Below are 6000 nucleotides of genomic sequence, written 5' to 3' on the forward strand. Positions count from 1 at the left end.
TCCAGATGTCTACTCTATAACATTAATACATTATTTTTCTTACACATACTTGTATAGTCTCTATACATACACACATATACAATCTACCTACACTACTAGTGGCACTGAGGGCAGGACAAAACCAGGGCACTAACACATAGCAGGGCCCATCTGCCACCTGCATGTGCTGCAGTGGAGAACTGCCGCTGCTTCGCATGCTACCGCGGCAAGTAAGTGATCAAACGCCGACAGCATGCTGGCACAGAATTAAAGGACTCTCCTAATTGCCGTGCCTCAAATTCCATCTCTGAGCCTGCTAGAAGAAAGCCTGCAAAACTCTTTAATAAATCATAAAAATCAGAGATGGAAATTAGGTCATTTTGCCCGTGTCTCCTACGCGCGCCGTCAGTTTTGTTCCCCACGTTGTGCTGTTGAGTGCTCTGTCTCAGCAACTTCTAAATGATTCAAGTGGCGAGGTTTCTCCCTGTTCCCCAGACAGACTGTGACATAGCCCAGCACGTATCGGTGGCACGACAGTATGCTTCCCACCCACCACCCTCATCCTCTCTATCCCGTTTTACCTCTGTTCAAGTTCAATCTATTCCTATTCCTATCTCTCTCTGACTCCTCCAAAATCTGCTCATGGTGCTACCTCAACTATCATCCGGCAAAAATTGTTGCTCAGGAAACACTCTTCTGCCTCTCCTGTAATCCCACTGTAGTGTGCTGCTATTTTTAGGAGAAAAAGGAGGTGGTAAGGGAATGAAAAGCTGCCAGCTCCAGCTGTACAAGAATAATGCTCCAGTACATGGAAACTACATTATAGTGTTTTCCTTTAAGCACATATAATTAACCCAAACTTTCTGTATTCTGGAATGATCCAATGGAGAGAAAAAATGGAAAATGCAAGTTCCAACTTAAAAATCAGTGATTTCATTTCATCTTTAAGACCTGCAGTGGGGCCTGCCATTCTATGTTTTTCCCCAAGATTTTACACTGGTATTTGCCTAGCGAGATAAATGGTTAAACCAGTAAAGTACTGGAAAAACTAAATGACAAATTTAGTTACCTGTTATAAAAAACTACTCAGCAAGAGGCAACTCTGTCCAGTGCCAGTGTCTAAAGCAGGACTGAAACCTCTGTTTTACTCCTCACTGGGGCACAGGGTGACATGCTGGGTCATCCTGCACTACGCCCAGCCACCCCTCCAGCCAAAGCAGATGCTAAATTCCCCATGCAAGCTCCTTAATTTGTGCAGTGCCTCAGCTACCAAAACCATCTAGCAAAACTGAAAAGACGTGCTTTTTTTTGTTGTTGTTTGTTTTTTTGAGAGCACATTTTTCTGTTTCTCAAACCGAACCTCGTATTTACTGATACTGTAAGGTTAAGCATCACCTACAAGGAACAAACCAGAGATACTGGGTTTCTTGGTGCACACATTTCCCACGTGGCAATGTTTTGATCTGCACAGATGTATATATTTGGGTACCCACCCCCATGCAGCTGTGGGGTGCCTGCAGCAATCCCATAGCACCGGGGAGCGGAGGGATGGAGCGCTGTACACCCAAAGCCCTGCTCTGCAACAGCCGTAATTCAATTGAAAGAAAACAGTGATGAATTCAGCAGACGTGGTGAAGTAATCATCTCCAGGGTCCTCAGAGAGATTACAGCTTCCTGACCTAAGCTACAGTTTGTAGGGTCGGATCTTGATGTTTCTATCTTACCCAGATCAAGCCTTGCTTCATGGGCAGGCTTACCGATTTCCGTGGGAAGGCTCGCAGACAAAGACGCCACCCGACGCGAGTCGGGGTGCAAGAACAGGTCTCTCAGCTAGCATAAACATATGTTTCCTAGGTCTGGTAGAGCTTTTTTTTTTTTTTTTTTTTTTTTTTTTTTTTTTTTTCCCCCACAGCCTGTTTGCATTTACTGGCTTTTTAAACGAGATTTTATTTGCAGCCAGTATGTCCTAGGAAACCAGGAGGCGTTAGACGTAATTGCCCTCATGTTCACATGGAGTAAACAAGGTGACTTTCACCAGGGACTCCTGCTCCACTGCCTCCAGCAATGCCCTGGGGACCCGTCTGGGGAGCCCAGTGAAGGCACCCCACTGGTGGACACAGCCTCGGGAAGGGGACGCGTGGAGGTGGGGAGAGGGCAGCTGGGGAGCCAGGTAAAGCCACTGCTCTGCTAGGGACCCAGAGGGGCTCATTTCCTCTCCTCTCCCCCAACACATGGCTCATCCTCCAACAACACAGCTCCAAAGAGCCTGCAAGGCACCCACGCCCACATCAAAAAAACTCACCCCTCACTGTCCACAACCCAGCCAGTACTGCTGGGATCCAAACCCAGCCCCTGCTTCAGGGGACGGGCGGCAGTAAAAGCCAAGTGACGGACAGATGCACGCTGTGCCTCAGTAGCTGGGTTTTTAACTTGCAACAGCAACCATTGTCCATTGTCTCTAACCCATTAAGGCAGTGTGATGACTTATCACTTCCAGCCCGTTGTCAGTAAGCACACATTTCATACCAATACATGCATGCGTGCATGTAGCCAGCACTGCATCTCGCTAACACTCCCCTCCCTTTCCCCCAAATTTTCTTTATATCCACAGATGCTTTCAATTTATTCCACCCCTTACCCCCCACACACACGTTCCCAGTCCCTGGCTTCCACATTCTTCTCTAACCCTCCAAGCTAAAGGCTTTCCTCTGCGGGATCAAACATCTGGTGGGTGATCCTCACACGCACTTCAGTACTGCTTTTGTTTCCCGGCTCGCAAACAGATCACTTTTGATAGGTAGCAAAGCCACTGAAAGGGATTCTCTGTCTGCAGCACACAAAGTACTTCCAAGGTCTATAAAGGAAAGGGTAAAACTGGAAAGGGTCCATATAAAAAGGGTTTTTCCTCCTTTTTTTTTATGTGCTTTTTAAACTTTCTTTGACGTATTGCCTTTTCATACACTGTGTCCTGTAGAATGCAGATAGATTTGTAAGTGATTTAGAAAATTAATATAATTGCTTTTTAGGTTTTAACCACTTTATTTAAAAACGAGCAGCTCTGCTGATATAGCCAAATAAAGACTAAATAAAAAGTAAAGATTTCATTTTGTTCCAGAGACAAAAAGCTGACCATTTCTCAAAATCACATGACATCACTTATTCAGGAAAGGAGCAGGAGATAGCGAGATGGCTGTCTGTGTGGCACATTGTCTCAGATTAACTCGGTTGTCCCAAATACTGACCCATTTCTCCATGAATACCTAGTTCTCAGCAATCCTCCTGAGTTTCCTCTGCACTGATGCTTACAGTGACGACTACCGGTAACGGCAGGCGCAGGAGCAAAGGGCCTATAGGACTCTTGTACTGAAGCCAAGACAAGTGGTTAAGCTCCTCTTCTCCGCTGCTGGTGCTGTTCCTTTCACTGAGTGGAGATCTTCCCAGAGAAACCAAGCATTTCTCTTTGGGTGTTTCCAGCCAGCTAATGCGAGGGTAAGGGCTATGCATCTGCATCCACATTTAGACCTGGACCACTACCCCATCATTAGAAATGGCAAATGCCGGTGATTAAAAATTAAGAGAAGGATGCTATAAAACTGAGATAATCCCCCATCTCTTCAGTATTTCTCCTCTTTTAAAAATTTCCTTTACAGTGCCGATTCAAACTGCTTATGATATTTCCTTAAGTCTAGTTCTGGGTAACACCGCTTTACATACTCTAACTTTTGTACCAAATAAAAACAATCCATCGTGATCCTTCAGAAAAATGTAAAATAAAATAAAAATGTTTTCAGCTTAATCTTCAGCTTATTTGACAGCAATCATATTTCTCAGTTATACACACACATTTGTTTTCACTTCATAAGAGAGAAATTATGTCTGAACGAAACACTTAGACAATTCAAACCCTTCAATCATATTTCCAGTTAAAAATGCAACGAGTCAGATGCTAAAACACAATATCCTAGGGCCATACTACACGCCCTGAGAAAAGCACAGCTCCTGCAGACTCATGAAAGATCCTTCCCTGCGAGGACCGACCCTTTGTTTTCAAAGGCCAGCACACAGTGAACGCACGTTGAACGTCCACAGATGCACACTGCAGGATGTATTTCCATGTGAAAAACAGTTATAAAAGCTTTCATGTTGATAACGCTAAAGCTTGGGAGATAAAGACGATGCTTCATCTCATGAGAAACAAGTATTCTTTTATAACCACTTATAAATGGTTTGAAGTCTTCTCCGAGACAACAAACAGCCCTTTACTGGTACATGGGAGTTGCATGAAACGAGCCTGAATGTCAGCCGCTGTGAATAACACATTTAACACATTTCAAGAAGTTTCTGTTAACTCCGGATCACGCCTGAAATACACAGAAGTGACACTTTACATATTTAAAAAAGCCGCCATGCATTGCCCCCAAGGAATTCACAGCCAATGCACCAGACAACAAATCTAACAAAATATAGGTGAGAGCATGCCATCGTGGGTCAAGCCTACCATCAGAGCTTGTATTATCTATAAGAAACAAAACAAAATCTCAGCCTTCAAATAAAATCCTGTGAGCAGTAACTTTCTCATCAAAGCTTTCCCCTTCAGATAAAAAAAAAAAAAGACCTCACCCTGTTTTAATGCAAGAATTACGTAAGTCGGAGGTTCACCTTCACTTGCTCCTTCTCGGAAGAGAGAAGAAAACCCAAACTAAAATCAACCCTCTCCCGCTTCACAGCGGTTCCCCCACAGACAGGCACAGGATGCTGGGGAGGGGTGCCCCACCCTGCTGCCCCCCACCTCCTCTTCTCCTCCTCCCAAAGGCTAAACCTGCCCACCGCAGAGGCTGGCTCCCATCGGCCGAGCTCCTGACACGCATCCGACGAGCTCCCCGTCACGCGGGGCAGCCTCTGGGGAGAAAAAAGGACCTGGGCTGCCTTGCTGACAGAGGGATGGGAGGGATGCGGCTGCACGGAGTTAGCTCGGGGAGAGGCGTGGGCCGTGCTGGCCCGATGAAATAAAGGCAATGTATTTTTAATGCATGCCAGTTCACTGCGTCTGGTTGTTCGCTGCTGCAGCGAGCGGGGCTGCAAATAAACTTCCTACAGCTCCTACCCTGACGCGGAGATCTTGAGCTGTCTTCTCCTCTTACTACCATGCAGGTCTCATCCCAGCAGAAGAGCTGAAAGTTTCCAGCCCAAGGAGAGCAGCACGGCAGCATTCACCTCTGTGCGTACCATAGGAGTACACATGCAGGTGCACCAAGACCGGTGAATTCAATCACAGCGCTGATGCGGCAGGAAGAGCTTGAGCTTCCTCAGAACCACAGATATCCGAGCTGGAAGGGACCCACAAGGATCATCGAGTCCAACTCCTGGGTCCCCAAAGGACCACCCTAAAAATCAGACCACGTGTCTTCCCATGCTCTGCTCCACGGAGGAGCTATTCTCTGTAGTTTCGGAGTAAAAGTATATACTTGATCAAATGCGATGAATGTTTACAGGTCAGAAGCATATTTTGCTTAGTTGCTCATTTTCTATGAGATTTATACTTTTATATATACACAAATATTTTTGCTTTCTGCTGACAAAGCAAACACTGATATTATTAAAAGTAAAAAGAAAGGGCGGGAGTTCAGGTTGCCGCACTGCAAAGAGACAGACGCACGTGGGACACACCTAACCTAGAGATTTTCTTTGGCAAGCAGAACCTCTGACTTGCAATTATTTTGACTGAAAAGACTTCCAATGAAGCAGGTACTTTTCCTTCTACATCCAACCGACACACACGTCGAGCTCAGGAAATACTTTCTGCCTCAAATACAAGCACAGGCTGCAAAACGGCATGCGGAGCTATAAGCAGGACGCCCCCTGCTTCCAAGCAAAAAAAATCAATAAATCAGGAAACTGCAAAGCCACATTGGACACACTTTGCTAGGATGACAGGGGTGTGAGCTTTCAGGCTTCTCCCTGCATCTGACAAAGTTTCAGCTCTTTGAGGGAAGAAAAAAGAGCTACAGAGCCCCCCGCGTC

The 6000-nt window shown here is 45.7% G+C and overlaps 1 protein-coding gene across 22 annotated transcripts in view; it reads right to left on the reverse strand.

Annotated features, from left to right (window-relative positions):
* Positions 1-6000, reverse strand: part of EPB41L3 (erythrocyte membrane protein band 4.1 like 3) — a 96361-nt gene that overhangs the window by 89751 nt on the left and 610 nt on the right. For 7 of the 22 annotated variants that reach the window (XM_035319012.1, XM_035319013.1, XM_035319025.1 and 4 more), the window contains exon 1: positions 4600-4730. The exons of 1 other annotated variant lie outside the window; for it this stretch is intronic. The gene's annotated coding sequence lies outside the window, so the exon portion shown is untranslated. Of the gene's footprint in view, positions 1-4599; positions 4731-6000 lie in introns of those variants that run through there. 14 more of the 22 variants (XM_035319016.1, XM_035319024.1, XM_035319019.1 and 11 more) reach the window with 2 other exon arrangements.

The sequence above is a fragment of the Oxyura jamaicensis genome, chromosome 2 (assembly GCF_011077185.1).
Source record: "Oxyura jamaicensis isolate SHBP4307 breed ruddy duck chromosome 2, BPBGC_Ojam_1.0, whole genome shotgun sequence".
In the NCBI taxonomy this organism is placed as follows: Eukaryota; Metazoa; Chordata; class Aves; order Anseriformes; family Anatidae; genus Oxyura; species Oxyura jamaicensis.